This window comes from Phalacrocorax aristotelis, chromosome 8, assembly GCF_949628215.1.
Source record: "Phalacrocorax aristotelis chromosome 8, bGulAri2.1, whole genome shotgun sequence".
In the NCBI taxonomy this organism is placed as follows: Eukaryota; Metazoa; Chordata; class Aves; order Suliformes; family Phalacrocoracidae; genus Phalacrocorax; species Phalacrocorax aristotelis.
The window spans coordinates 32,264,151-32,279,525 of NC_134283.1; the positions used below are offsets into that span (position 1 = coordinate 32,264,151).

The 15,375-nt window shown below is 40.0% G+C and overlaps 1 long non-coding RNA gene across 4 annotated transcripts in view; it reads left to right on the top strand.

Moving 5' to 3' along the window:
- The first annotated feature begins 89 nt into the window (after positions 1 to 89).
- LOC142061347 (uncharacterized) overlaps positions 90 to 15,375 on the top strand; it is a 39,229-nt gene continuing 23,943 nt past the window's right edge. For 3 of the 4 annotated variants that reach the window (XR_012662117.1, XR_012662118.1, XR_012662119.1), the window contains exons 1-5: positions 90 to 334; positions 422 to 503; positions 2,701 to 2,848; positions 3,803 to 10,456; positions 12,866 to 12,965. This is a non-coding gene — a long non-coding RNA (uncharacterized LOC142061347). The remainder of the gene's footprint in view (positions 335 to 421; positions 504 to 2,700; positions 2,849 to 3,802; positions 10,457 to 12,865; positions 12,966 to 15,375) is intronic. The other variant, XR_012662120.1, reaches the window with a different exon arrangement.

Sequence of the window (15,375 nt, forward strand, 5' to 3'; positions counted from 1 at the left end):
TTCTGTGTTTGTGCCTTTTACTCAGGAGAAGGAAAATAGTGCAATGAAGGTGAGATGTGAGGGAGGTTCTGAGAGACGAGGAAGGGGACTGTCTAGAGCAAGAACAAAGCTGAGGTAGCAAAGATCAGAGGCATAGACTAGTGTGGAGTAACATGGCTGAAGGGGTGAACGTAGAGAGAAGTGACTTGAGCTATGTAGGCAGGAGGACGGTTCTGTGTGAGGGATGCTTTTTGTGTCTTTCCAGCTCAGTTCGTGTCCTTGCAACTTGCAGAGAGTGGAAAAGACATTGAGAAGGAAGAGGCAAGAAGCCATGAGGAACTGCTGCAGGTGCAGGGTGTGTTGCTACAGCTTTTCTGACTGTTGGTGATATTTTGTTCCGTACATCCAAGGGTGCTGAGGGAAGTGGCCGATGTCATTGCAGGGCTGCTTTGAAAGGTCACAGTAATAGAGAGAGGATTCTGATGACTGAGAAAAGGCACGCATCATACACGCATTCCAGAAGGGTGAGAAGGATTGGGCAACTCTGAAACACTCTATTTAGCATCAGTCTCTGGGAGGTGATGGCACACCTTCTCCTAGAAACTTTAAGCGTGTGTAGGGCAAAAAGGTGATTGGGAACAGCCAGCGTGGATCTGTCAATGGCAATCAATCATGCCTAACCAACCTGATTGCCTTCTGTGATGAGACTGGCTCAAAGAACAAGAGGAGAGCTGTGGGTGTTGCTAAAGTCAAAGTAAGACCTTTGACACGGTCTCCCATGGTATCATCTTACCAAACCTGGTGTAAGGCATGGACTGGATGGAAAATTGCCTGCATTGTTGTGCTCAGATGATGGTAATTGGTGGGCTAACACAGAGAGTGTACAAGAAGAGGCTGAGAAAACTGTTTGTAATCACACAATAATTTTAGGGAAGTAAATACTTTGTTCCTTAGGGAAATAAATACTGTGCTCCCTAAGAAATGTATTTATTTTGGTGGAAACATGAAACCAGACTGGTTGTAAAAAGCAAGTTAAAAACAACATTGAAGTTCTAGGAGGTTACACACATTCTGAGGTCTTTTAAAAAATCTTGTAATTGAAAGCACTCTTTTATTCACTGGTTTAAACACTCATTAATCCCACTCCCCCCTTAAAGTCCAGGCTAAATCAACTTATCTCCAAGTTCTTCATTATTTCTTTGAGGCACATTTGCCACTGGAACTTTATTCCCTGGAGCTGTTTCCTCTTATAGTGGTCTTCTGATAAGTAGGTTTTCATCTGCGTTTTCTGCATCTTGAGCAAAGTAACTTAGTGGAACATGTAAGCTTTGATACACAACAGGTTTTTTTCCTCTAGCCAGAAATTTATGGCTAGAAAAAACAACCATGCAACTTTGACCAAGTATACTTGAAATACCGTAATTACAGATTATCTAGTTTCACAACTCACAGACAATGTGTTTGTTTTACTTTATTAGATTTCATATAATATGTTCATACAAAACCAAATGTGTATATACACACTCTGTCAATGTTGCCAACTGTAATTTATTAAATGTTATAAATTTTTTCCATTAGGTCACTGTATTGTTAAACAGACATTGAATGCAGGATCAGTGCTAAAGGTGGGAAGGCTAAATTTCAAAGTAAACCATCTTGTCTATCTCTTAATAAGTATATATGGGGCATTTTTGAGGAAGTCTTAATTAGTTATAGGCCTAAAACCTCTCTTAATGCGGATGTATTTTTCTAACAAGAAAACAAGAAGGAGAAGGTATTTGGGCATACCCTGTAGCTTGCACTGCCGTTTCACTCTTCCCTGACTGCTGCAAAGCCCCTCAGTCAGTCATTGTAATCCAGAGCTGAAGCTGGGAGCGTGCTTTGGGGATATATCTTGTTACTTTGTGATGAACTCCGAGGCCCTGGGAGAATCTCTTGGTGTTGACAGCCCCTGACAGTAAATGTCACATGAATTCGGAGGGAGCTCAGAGCCTTCTGGTGACTGCTATGAGAAGAGACATGGTGACAGAAAACCTGATTGATGAGCCATGCCACAAGTAGAGGGAGCGCTGTGTGGTGATTGCCTGTAATTGAATGGTCCATGGAAGCTATTTCTGGGTTTCCTATGAACAGTGACATACACTCCAGAAGTGTTTTCACAGGAAAGGCCTGCAGATTTTAACCCTGGTACTCAGCAACTCCTTGTTAACGCAGCGTTAACAGACTTTAAAACTTAACGGGCTGTTTTAGCTTCATGCCTAGCATAATAATTAAACAAAATGACAACCGGAGATGGTCAATCATGCAATTACCTTTAGAAGCGTTCCTTTGTCAGCTTTTGCCTCCTCTTTTTAGTGCTTTCTTCTTGCGGCTGGGCTCTGTGATCTGACAACGCGGAGACGTTGATTATCAAGGTTCTTCCCGATTCTGATGATATACTCCTCTGACATGGGCTTGTCGCAGCTGTGTTAAGCACAGCAATGATGCTCCTAGCATTAAATGGGAATGTGAGATGTTATAGCCCACTCACCCAGCAAAGCATCTGCTCGCAGTGACCAATTAAATTGGCTTCTCTCTCATTAAAACCCTTGTGCAGACTCTGGTATGTCACAGATCTTTAAAATCTCCATTATGAATTCCACTTTCTTCTGGGTATTTTTAGCTTATACTTGAAATTATTATTGTCTCTTGTACTTAAACATATCAATTTTGGCTCCACAGACATCTCCTCCGAGCCATATTCAAAGACCTGAGCTGACTTGGACTGCTGAATCCGTAGGGAGGATTTCAACACAGCTCTAAGCACTTGGACATTGGAGCCATGCAGGAAGGAAGAGGGAGACATTCAAGCCCTCCCCCCTTCCCTTTGGTAAGTCATGAGCACATCCCTTACAGATTTACTTGGTTGTGCCAATTTAATGTGATTTCTTCTGAGGGCCAGAAACCACTCAAGGAAGGCTGACAGGTTTTATCAACAAAATGGAAACTGAAGTGATAAGGTGAGAGTTATTGACCTGATAACTAACAAACAGAAAACTTCAGTGTCCCTCAAGCTAAATATTGCACTCGGCAGGTAAGTAAAAGATGGCAACAGCTGTGGTCTTGTCACTGAATGGGAGTGTGTTTTAGTGTAGAGGAGCAGGAGGTGAACTGTGAAAACAAACACATTCGGTTTGCTACAGACTATTTCCCTCTATTACTTTTAATGAGAGCTAAACTCCAAAATGCACAATGGGACAATAATATTTTAGATAGAAGGAACTCTTTGTACAGCTCCTAAATTCTAGACACCCGGTTGCAATTAAAATGATTGCTTGCATATTATTAATAGCTCACCAGTAGTTTAAGGCTGTTATCAGGTATGGGACCAATTGTTACTAGCCACTGCACAACTGAATGAAGAGTAGTGCTGTCCTTGTGGGAACAATGTGGGAGCTGAATTAACAGCCCCAACCCACAATGCTCAAAGGAGTTTGGAAAATGAGAGAAACATAGAAAGGTGAGAGGAGCTGTGTTAAAATGCATCACGATAGAGGCTGGCAAGCGACGTGGCTGGATTGCCATAGTCAGATGTTAGTAAATGCTGCCTAAATGTGTTTTTATTAATTTTGAAATTGTAGCATGGGGAAGGCAGATGGGAAAGCAAATGGAGACCTCTAATGAATTACGATTTAGAAGTAATGGAAACAAAAAGTACTGGAAGTACAGCAGTCTTTTGTTCCCCCTTTTCCCCCTTATATTTTTTCCTGAAAACATGCTGGGATTGTGTATGAAACCTAGCTGTTGCAATTCTCACACATCCTTTGAAATTCTTGTCTGACAGAATATGAAGACTTCAGCAGCTGAACAAAAAGGCATGTGACAGAGCCCTTGTACGATGTCCATCTCTCCTTTCTGGCACCTGACCTGCTCAGTTCAATAGGGAAAGACAAACGGCAAGCAATCGTTTCCTTCTGCATTCCTTCTGTATTCAACTTCTGCATGCTACCTTTGTTTTTCACATGGAAAACACTTTTGTACTTACCATGTTTGTCATTCTGCCATGTAGCTTTTCTTTTTCCTGTTACAGTTTCTTGGTTTTTTTTTTTTAGGTCAGGGTACCAGAACTGCACTTAGTATTTGAGAAGCTGAGGCACCATGAATTCATACAGTGGCAAAATCATAGTTTTCTCTCCTAAGAATTCTGAACTTTTGATTTTCTTTTTTTTTTGACTGCTATTGAGCAATGAGGTGATATATTCATAGAACTAACTGTTACAATGTCAAGTTGCATTTCCTAAATTGTGCAAACTAGTTCAGAGCCCATCACTCTCTCTGTTGCTTTTTGTGGATAGCCAGATTATAGTTGTCAGGCTGAAATTTATTTTCCACTTTATCATGGGTCTGCTCAGTGTAATGAAATCTATAAGTTTTTGTAGTAAATATTACCCTAATTAATTTAGTTCTTATCAGAAATCATCTTCGCTATTCCACCTGCTTTCCAGATCACTTCTGAACACATTGAACACAATGGACCTTAATCCCCATGGGACTTCACTGATGATCATCTTCCACTGCGAAAACTCATCCTTTAGTCTAATCTTCTTTTTCCAGTATTAAACTGTGAGGTCCTTACCTGTAGTCCCTGGCTGTTTAGTTTATTTAAGAGCCTTTGATGAGACCCTCAATGTCTGAGGTTTCTGAAAGCTTGGGTGAGTTGGAAATACAGGGAAAATTTCTCAGCTGGATCTCTGTTATTTACATGCTTTTGACTCCTTCAGAGAATTCCAGCAGATTTAGGAGGCTCAGATTCCTTTTACAAAAGTAGTGTTTGCTTTTCCTTAATGTGATACTTTTATTCATGTATTCACTAACTTTGTTCTTTGCTAGAGCTTCAGCCTATATGACTGATATGGACATGAGACTTAGTGATTTGTGGTTTCTTGAATCACCAATGGATTTATTTTTAAAAACTGATTTCTTATTAGTTACCCTCCAGTCCTTTGATAATCGCACCAATTTTCAGCAAAAGGTTACATACTAAGGTTATTAGCTCAGATGATTCATATTTAACATTCTATAAAAATCTTGTACGAATATAATCTGTGCCCAGTGATATGTTGTTATTCATTTTGTCTGGTTTGTAATCTACTTTTAACAACCTTAAATTAAGACAAGCCTTCTGTCAATGCCTTATAAACTAGATGCTGGTTTCAGAGTTTCTCTGAGATTCTCCAGGTGAATAGAGATTAAAAAAAAAAAAAGTTTGGGACTTCTTGTGAAGGCATTCTCTTTTCTGAGTGCTTCTTCTGTACATGTGTAGCACTCTGGATCTTGCAAGCTTCTTGCTCTTGATGCGTTCAAGAAGGATTTATTACTTTTTTTTATTTCTTTAGCAAACCGCTCCTAAACTCTTTCTTCGGTCTATGTTATTGTGCTTTTACATTTAGTCTGCTAGAATTTATGTTCTTTTTAGTTTTCCTTTTTCAGACACAACTTCAGCTTTTTGCAGGATACCTTTTAACTTCCAACAGCCTCCCTGATCCTGCTGTTTTATGATGCTAGCTTTTTGTTTTGCTCTCAAGTCTTTTTTGACAGGTTATATGCATTTGCTTTGAGCCTCCAATATAGAATCCTAAAATAGTCTACCTGCCATCTGAAGACATTTTACCTTTCTGGCTGCCACTCTAAGCATTCTTTTTTTTAGCAGTTTTCCTCATTTTTGAATTCCCTTTCTCTGGAATCAAGCACAACCACTGCATTTGCCAACATTTCTTCATTTCAGAGTATGCAGTCATGAATCAGATAAAAGGATTAAGGGTTTTGGCCTAGCGCAGTCTCTAGGAAGGCTAGAAATATCAGCCATTAACATTTCACTAATGTTAATTTCACTAATTTCATTAACTGAGAAACAGGGAAGAAAGTGCCTTGCCAGGACTGGAGATGGTAGGAATTTGTGCCCTGAAACATCAGCTTCTCTCTCCAACCTGCAACAGATAAAATGACAAGTAATTGGAGAAAAAATAAAAAAGCAATCTGGGCTGATTTTTCGCCACATCACTGAAGTTTGATACTAACTAGCTTGATTGTTTTTGAGCAGAAGCCATCTACACTGTGCTGGTGGGAACCAGAGTGAGACAGCAGAGTCATGGTGATAATGTCCAGTTCTCACATTAGGGGACACAGGAATCATCTGGTATACAAAGAAGTCTGGAAGGACAGTGTGTGAATGCAAGTAGTTCTTCACTGTAATACTACTAGAGAACAAGAGTTTAGACTATTTTATGACTTCAGTTTGCATATAACAAAATCTTGGATGAAGTCTGACCACAAAAGGACTAAGACTGCAGATGGTAGAGGCTGGTTTGCTAGCTGATTCCTTTCAGGTCTCTCCAATTCCAGGTCTCTCCAATTCCAGACTGCTCCTTGCAGTAAGTAGTAGGTACTTACTAACAGCTCCAAAGGTGCTCTGAAACTGGTGGGGATAAGCAGTCTTTGCCAAGCAGGTGCTGCACTTTAACATGTGACTAAGGCTTGCTTACCACTGAAAAATGTTTACTTTGAGGTTGAAAGGCACTAGCACTCAGCTACTGCAAAATGCGTTTAAAGCCAGGGTGAACCGAACAACGCTGGTTACAGTGCAACTGCTGGCTAGCATTGACTGCTTAGCAACAGCGAGAGTGATGTGGATACAGATGAATTGACTGTTTTCTGAGCAAGCTGGGTAGGAACAGAAGTAATTAGCTGCTAGCTGATGAAAAAGCCTGCTTAATTATTAGTATAATTATAGATATAATAGACCAGGAATTATTCAGTAAAAGTAAGAAAGCCAATGTGTTACAAAGAAGGTAATCAGAATGGAAGACAAAATGACAGCACTGTGAAGTCTTGAGAAGAAATGTAAAGAATTAAGATGATAAGTCTGGAATCTTTTGGGTTTCCACCCTCTGACATATCAACTCAATTTAACAATGGTGTAAGGATATACAGAGCTAACAAGGTCTGTGGCTTGTATGATTTTTGGTTCTGTGTGACGTTGATTTAACTGATTGTATGTCAGTGAAGTTGAGCTGCATTTTCATAAATCTCAGAACATGCACAACTTCACAAGGGTCTCTGTTCTTCTTCCAGCAGTACTACAGCACAACCATTTAATTTGATGGATCCTGTGGGAAGCTGAGCTATAGCTGGTTCTGATCTATATTGGTAATTGATTATAATTATTTGATAAGGCAGCACTGCTTTCCCTTGGCACCCTGAGTAAGTAATTGTGACTAAGAAGCAGTCATGTCAGAGAGCTGCGCTACCTGGCCACTGCATCTTAAACTGTTTTCCATGCCCACTGGGGAGATGGCTGAAGATAACAGGCTGAACTGCACTAACAGAGACGTTAGCAGTACATTGTTAATATAGGATGTATAATCACTGAAATGGGGAATCTTGGGAAGATTTTAAGTACATCTCTTCTGACGTCAGAATGGACGTAGGTAGTGCTGGTCCTGCTTTTGTGCCAGGGATGGGGCTGGATGCTAATGGCAGCAGCAGTGATTTGGAGTCTTCTGTAAGAATCTGGAACTGAGAGGCCCAAGATGTATACAATTTTTTCTAAAGTTATAGCAATTTCTAAAATTATGGCAGTGGAATGGAAGACTCTGGCACCAGCAGCTCTAATCTAGATACTCTGAGACTGAGAGTAGTGGTGCCAAATGATTACAAAAATGATTATAAACAAATTTTATGGAATTACTATTTGAGGCCTAATTATTAAAATGGCTTTTGATTAATGAGTTTTGAGCCAAGCTGGTTTGGCAAATAGCATTTTGATAAGGTATTTATAAGACAGATTGTCTTAAGATGGTAAGATGAACGTATAACACTAACCTTAATGATGATGTTAATGCAGAAATGATGTAAATGTGCATGAGCAATTACTGTATGAAGTCACTGGGGTACATCAGGACAAATTGAGTACAGACAAACTATAATCAGCATCAGCTGAGCACAGAATTATTGAAAAGTGAAGCTGGAAGAAATCTCAGCTGATCACTTAGTCCATCTCCCTCTTCCACAACAGAATCAGATCTGCTTGTGACGTTCTTGGCACATGCAGAACTGTTGTTTCTCTTCCATTTTGTAGCAGACTTCTATCTCCTACAGGACTGTTACTGCACTGATCCTGGTTCTGTTAGGACTGTTACTGCATCTCTCCATGGTCGTCTTTCTTTGGAGCATCTCCTGTTCTTTGTCTCTTGATTCAGGTCATGTTTTCCAGACTTCTAACCATTATTGTTATTCTTGCTGCTTAGTCTGTCAACCTTTCTTGAGGAGCAGTACCCAGCAATTGGACGTGCCTCTGCACTGAGGTGTTACTGAGTACAGCAAAAGGACCTGTGAGATGTCTTGCAGGTAACTCTTCTGTTAATATAGCTATGTAGTGTTTTCTCTTTGCTCAGGACAACAACCCCTGTTCAGCTTGTGATCTATCAGGACCTTCAGATCTTTTTTTTTTTTTTTCCAGACTGCTTTCTGCCAAGCTGATATCTATCCTGTATTTATGCACTTCACTCCTGCCTAAGTTAAAATGCTACATTTTTTACAATTTACAGTTTTTACTCCTATATTTATAGACAACTTGTCCAAGTTGTCAAAAGTTTTTAATACTTCTATCCCCCACGTATTTGTAGCCACTCTTAGCAGATTTAATTTTGGCAGATTTAATAAACACGCAGTCCATTCCCTCATCCAGGCTATCAATAAAATATTGAATAGAACTTATGAACAGCTGAGCAACCATTCAATTTGTCCTTTAAATTTCACAGTGAACCCTTGGAAACTACTCTCAGAGTGTGGATTCCAATCAGATTTGTATCGTGACTTCAGCCAGGGCATTCTTGCCTTCATGAATGTTGTGTAGGGCAATGTCAGGAGCCTCAGTAACACTGAGGTATGTGAGTATGCTTTTTCCCTATCCACAAAGTCTCATCCATCGGAGAGGGAAATTGGATTGAGTCAGCTTGTTTTGTCCATGAGGAATCCATGTTGACAAGTACTCATCTCCTTATTAGTTTATATGTGTTAGAAATCATTCAAATTATTCTGGTGTTTTTCTTTTCCTGGATGTTAAATCTTTTGGTATCTTAGTTATTCTGTTTGACTTGTAGAAGATGTCTGCTAGTGGTTCCAGTTAATTGAAAGTGTAAGAACTTTGGGGACAGCGGTGAAGGCAACAGATACAAACCCTTCACCGGGAGAAACTCTGTGCCAAATGTGAAATTTCTGTGGTAAAGCAGAGAGACACAAAAGGTTCTCAGGAGAGTGGTGGAAGGAACGTTTACACAAAAGGAAATTATTTTATTTCAATCTGAGAAATTATGATACAAATCAGCTTAATTTAAAAGAGAAATTTCAGGCTAGGTTGAGAAAATTCTGAACAGTTTGAACTACAAGTCTGAACAGTCTTGTAGAAATACGGTCAGGGTCATGTGAAGGAAGAAGTTGGGAAACCTTAATTTTGGGCTGCACTGGCTTCTTTGCCTATAATAGATTGGTAGTGAACGTCTAAGAAAACAGAAATAGAGATTAGACTAAATTTCATAACCTTTTAACCCAGAAAGCCTGGATCTCCTCAGCAAAGTGTTTTCTGAACTCTAATATATGCTCACTGTTGACACGAGCTTATTCACAGAACAGAATGACCTTTGCATAGCTCAATGAGAAGTACGTGTGTGATAAGTTTTAGTATCTCCTGTTCAGTGTGCCCATGTGACTGCAAGTTTGATCTTACCAAAACAAGGTGTTATACTTCATTTTGTAGCACTTCTGCTGAAGTATTTGATACTGTGTGTATAGGAAGCGTATTTATATTTATATGAATACTCCAGTATATGAGTCAAGGAAGAAAGAATATGCATTGCAATGGTATGACCCATTTGCTGTTTTTCAGAAACTTTGATTTTGCCTGAATTCAGTATTCTAAGGGGAAAAAAAATACCACCCAACAAATTCTTGTCTATGCTGTGCGTTAACAAGCCTTTGGGTCAGTACCATTCCTGCTGTGCATTTTGTTATGTAGAATTATCATCATGGTTGTGCCTTGAACTGTTTGGAAGATGGAACTGCTGGCAGAAGAGGGAAATCAAAAGGGTGATCAAACTCCCAAAATAGAGGCAGATGTATTCCATGTCGGCTGCAGAAATTTTGAAGTGTGTGCAGGGGTCGTATAACAACTTTCTTCTTGCATCCCTTTTTTCACCATCTTCTGCAGTGTAGATCCCCTTCTACTTTCTGGTCCTTCAAGCTTAAGGGGCTGTAGAAGTACTCAATACGTCATTCGTGTGTGGAAAAGTGTTCTTGCTTTCTGGCATCCTTTGGTTTTGCATGTACCCTCCACAGGCAGGTACTCACCACGAGGTGGGAAATGGTCTTGGTAACAAAGCAGAGACACGTGAATATACTGAGGACGGGTGCAAGGCAATGCAGTACAGATTCTGTAACACAGGTGAGTAATTTCTTAATAGTGAGGACTTCTGAGTATTAACTCTAGGTGACTTCCACTACAAGGCAGCTGTTAACATATTACTAGGAATTGGTTTGGAAAAAAGAAAATATTAAAATTGCATAACTAGATAAATTTTAAAGAGGCAGAAATAATAACAACATTAAAATTGGCTGAAAGAACTGGGTTAAAGTAACAATGGAACATTTTAAAAATAAATGGGTAGCTGGGAAAGGGTGTAGGGAGACATGCTGCTTGGACACCACAGAGGCACCTAAGCTTGACAGTTTCTATGACTGCATGAAACAGAGAAACACAGCCAATCCCACTCGCTCTTTCAGCATATTTTACTGCACAGCAATCAGTTTTAGTAACACATTGCTGAGAAAAAGACTCCCACTATTTAGTATTCATTATAGATGGCATTGTTCAGATTGCAGTGCAGCAGTGTAAATAAGTCACACTGGAGGAAGAGTGGAGAACAGCATTTCTCCAACCTCTGATTTATTTCTGGTTGATATTCACTAACTACACGAACCTATGGTAGCACCACTTTTAGGAAGGGAAAGTAACTCTCATGCCACCACCATTTTCCAGCATTCTTGCAGGAAGCCAACACAACAGGAGGCAAAACACAATTTCTGCAGTAGGACAGGCGTGTGACTCCCTTGTGAGGCTGAAACATCTGGTGGATTTGTCTCTGTGAGTAGTTGTGGATCTGCAGGCCTGCCTGGGTTCTGCCAGCTGCCTGCCTTCTGTTCCATTTACATTGCATTTTGTAAACCTTGTCTACGTGAAGAGGGAGCTTGTCCCCATGGATAGGGTGCTGCTGTGCTGGGACACCTACATCTCTGGGCAGAAAGCTGCCTGGATTCTAAGTACCTGTATTCTAAGCACCCTGAGGCTGACCAACCACTGTCATGTCCAAGTGTAGGATGACACCAGCCAGTGATATAGCAACCAGAGAGCTGTTCTGCCTGCATGCTTGCCCTTGCAGAGAAAGGTGCATGGCCTGTGTTGCATCCCATGGGAGCTGGCCCCTCTTTTTTTGGTGTGAGATTGTTTCTTCAAGGTGAGCTGGATGCCAGCCGCCCAGAGAAGCAACAGTTTTTCTATACTTAATGAATCACTGATTCATGTAAGCCAGAAGGGTGCCGAGCACTGCAGCAGAGATGAGAGGCATGGTGTAGGGAAATGCACATGGGCTTTCACCCCAAGCTCCCTGCAGCCTCCCCAAAGCCTGCCTAGCAGAAGAGTGATCCAGCATGCTGAAGAAAGTCCACATATGACAGTTCTGCTCTATGAGCACTGCCTGTGTGAGTATAGAGAGCCTGTAATAGTGAAGGATCTTTCTGGCTCCCCTTTCTGAACGAGTGAGTTCACGTCTTTGTGCTGACACAGGTGCATTCCTGCTTTTCAACATGAATTATTCTTTGGGAGTTGCTTCTCCACATTCCCTACCTGTTTTTTCCTGGCCCTGATACAGCCTCCTCGCAGGCCCTTTTGAAAGCTTGGTGCTAGAGGTTCTTTTGCCCACCTCACCTAGCACCCAGGTCCCTGCTCCCTGCAGTGCCGTGGTAGAGTCCTCCCCATCCTTCCCCTTCCAGCTGGAGGTGTTACATGTCCTCTTCCCTCCAAAGCCTGCCTTCTTTGAAAACACCTTGGTGGATACCTATCTTTTTTTCAGAGGGATTCTTGACAAAGTATCTCAGAGTATTTGATTTTCCCCCATACTACCTCACAGTAATATCTAACTTAAAAATGGGACCTACTCAAAAGTTTAGGAGCTTCTTAAAAGGAAATTAAAAGCAGCTGCTGTAAGGATGCAGAAGATGAGAAACTAGATAAAACCACCCTATCTGAAGCCCTAAGTGAAATAATTCTACAAGGGACCAAAAAGGCAATATTCTAACAGCAGAGTGGAAGAGAGTATTCAAAATCAGGGATTTATGAGCAAATAAAGAAGCTATTTAAAACTAGATCTGTAGGGCAGTCATGGGAAATTTTAAGGTGCAAGCTCAGTAAAGGAGCAATAAAAATACTAGTAGAAATATTTTCAAAATTGCCAGAATCAGGTACTTTTCCAGAGGTTTCATCAACAGATGACCAGTCTCAAAAAGGTTTACTGTAAGAGAGGAAAACTGTTGAAAAGTAAGCTGAAGCTTTGTGTTGGTGCTCACTAAGGTTGAGGTAGGTTATTCCCCCATGACAACCAAACTTACGGGGACAAATGTAAGGAACTGTCTTAAATTAAATGACAATAAAATGCATTTTAGGACTAATTGATAAGATGAAGAGTCAGAAATTGCCAGGACCATATGGTAATCACTCAAGAGCTCTGGAGGAAAACAAATACGGAATAATGGAGCTATTATAGACTGTAACCTGTCACTTAAATCACTCTCCCTGCAGGAGGGATGGAAGATGGTAAATGTGACAACAATCCCTGAGAACGTCCCCAGGAGCGAAACTGAGAACTGCAGACCATCACACTGGAGTCTATACTGAGCAAGTGAGTAGAAATTATAAGAATAAAATTATTAAATGGATAAATCCCAGCATACTAGGGTAAGCTTTTCTGGTGAGAAACCACATTTCACAAATTTATTAGAGCTCTTGAAAGGGTCCTGAAGACGCAGCTAAGACGACGTGGTCATAACCACATAAGAAATACGCTAGTGGGTCAGACCAGTGGTCCACCTGCCTGTACTGTTCACCTGTTGTTTCTGTGACCAGGACTTTATAAGTCTCACTCGTATCCTCGTTGTTGCCTTCTCTCCAAACTGAGAAGCCCCTTTAGTGTCTCCTCCAAAGCAACAACTATAAATCAATTTAATCTGGTTGATGGTTCTTTGAAAACTTGTAATTAAGCTGTAAAATCCCTTGCCATAGCATATTATGGGTACTCAAAGTTTACTTGTACTCTGGGGGTAACAGGAAAAGTTAATGGAGAGAAGTTAAAGCATAACCTGTTAAATAGTAAAACCAAGGATTGTGGCTCAAAAAGTTCCAAGAGGCATATTGTTGGAAAACAGAATAATAGTCCAGGAAAGAATTGCTGCATGCCTGGTATGTTCTTAAACTCCTTCCCCGGGCATCTGTATTGAAAACCAGATTATGAAAACCAGATGCTGCAGTAGAGGCACCTTCTGACCCAGTGCAGCCTTTCTTGTGCATTGTTATATTCTGTTGAAAGAAAATGAAACATAGATATGAATGTACCATATGTAATGGTGAACACTGAATGCAAAACCCATCTCCCCACTATACAAGCAAACAATGAATTTTTATTTCAATGCTAATAAAGATCTCACCACGATGCTGCTTGGTCTCATCTAACAATATAAAGAGAAAAGCTACAGGGTGGAAATAAAGAAAGGATCTATATAAATGGATGAAAATGTTGCGCATATTGATGTCATTAACCACTCACAGGTCAAAAATATACTTGAAGCTACAGATGTAATTTGAAGTAGGTAAATAAGTATTAAGAAGAATGTTTCCTTACAATTAGTGCATCTGCTATGATCTGAAAAGGAGGAATTTGTATATCTTGTATCCTTTTAACTCCAAGTGATCCAGGGTTTGTAGTCAAAAAGCAGACCTTTCTACAGCCATCTAACCTATACTATATCTCTCTTGGTTTTTGGAGCAGAGCTGAGGCAAGCTGCTTTTACAAATTTATGCTGCAGTCTACTAAAAGAATTGTTCCTTGCCAGGAGACTATTACATACAGTTCTGAGAAAAATGAACAGAGTCAGCTTGTTTGAGAGCTAACTGATGCTTACTCACAACACTGATAAGCCTGACATTTACTGAGAAGTGCTACAATTCTCAGTCCAATGAAAAATCCCGAGAGGATGTTTTTTCCAGTGATGCTTCACATTCTATTGACTCAGTATAAACAGGAGTCTTGTGAAGTATTTTACTCAAAAAAAAAAAAAAAAAAAAAAAAAAAAGGAGCCCAACTCCTCCGCTTCAATCACATACAGATGTACTAGCCTTCCTTGGCACGTTTGTTAATGATCGTGGTATGTTTAATGATGCTCAACAAGTTGTCAGTGCCTTGTGTGTCATATTTCATTCCTGTAGTGTACTAAAGGCACTTATGCAAGAGTTCTTGGTTCCTTGATTGCAATTACAAAAATTGTACTTGGAATAATGCCACTTAGCACCTCCACATAAAAGCCAAAGCTTGTAGTGAAATACCTGTTTGTGATATTAGGCAGTGTTCTGGCTGTTAGTGTAGTCTTTAGCATGTTGGTCTGTGCTTTGACTTTCTGTAGCACCCACAATATCTGGCCATGCAGGTTTCTTCTGGAACAGGCCCTGCCCCAGAAAGACTGTCAGAAGGCTTTTGAATGTTCAAGTACATTATGTCAAGCAGTTCTCTTTTGGTCATTATTATAAAGATATGTTAAAATAAGTCCAAAATATTAGTGATGCAAAATTTTCATTACAGCCACTGTGATAATTAGCTCCGACCATATCATGCTTCTTATCTAGCAATTCTATTAGTCTGCTTTTAATTATCATTTTGTCCAACTTTCAATGTATAAAGCTGTTTCTCTGGTGCTTTAAAATAGACAAGTAATCCAAATAGTGGCTAAGAATTTTCTGACGAAATTGTTTTTCAGGGAAAAAAAATTCTTATTTATCAAAACTTGAACTTTTCACTGGAACAGGTTCCAGATGTCAAGAGTTGCAAAATCCATCACTTCAGGTGGTAGTTTGTTCCCAAATTTAATCATCACTGCTGTTAAAAAATGTGTGTTTCATTTCTGGTTTGAATCACTTTCATTTTTCAGCCCTTAGTCTTTCTTCTGTCTCTGCTAGATTAAAAAGTGTTGGTTGATATTTTCCCCTTGTGAAAGTATTTATCGAATCACCCCACAATTGAGCTGTTTAAGTTTGCCAGTTAC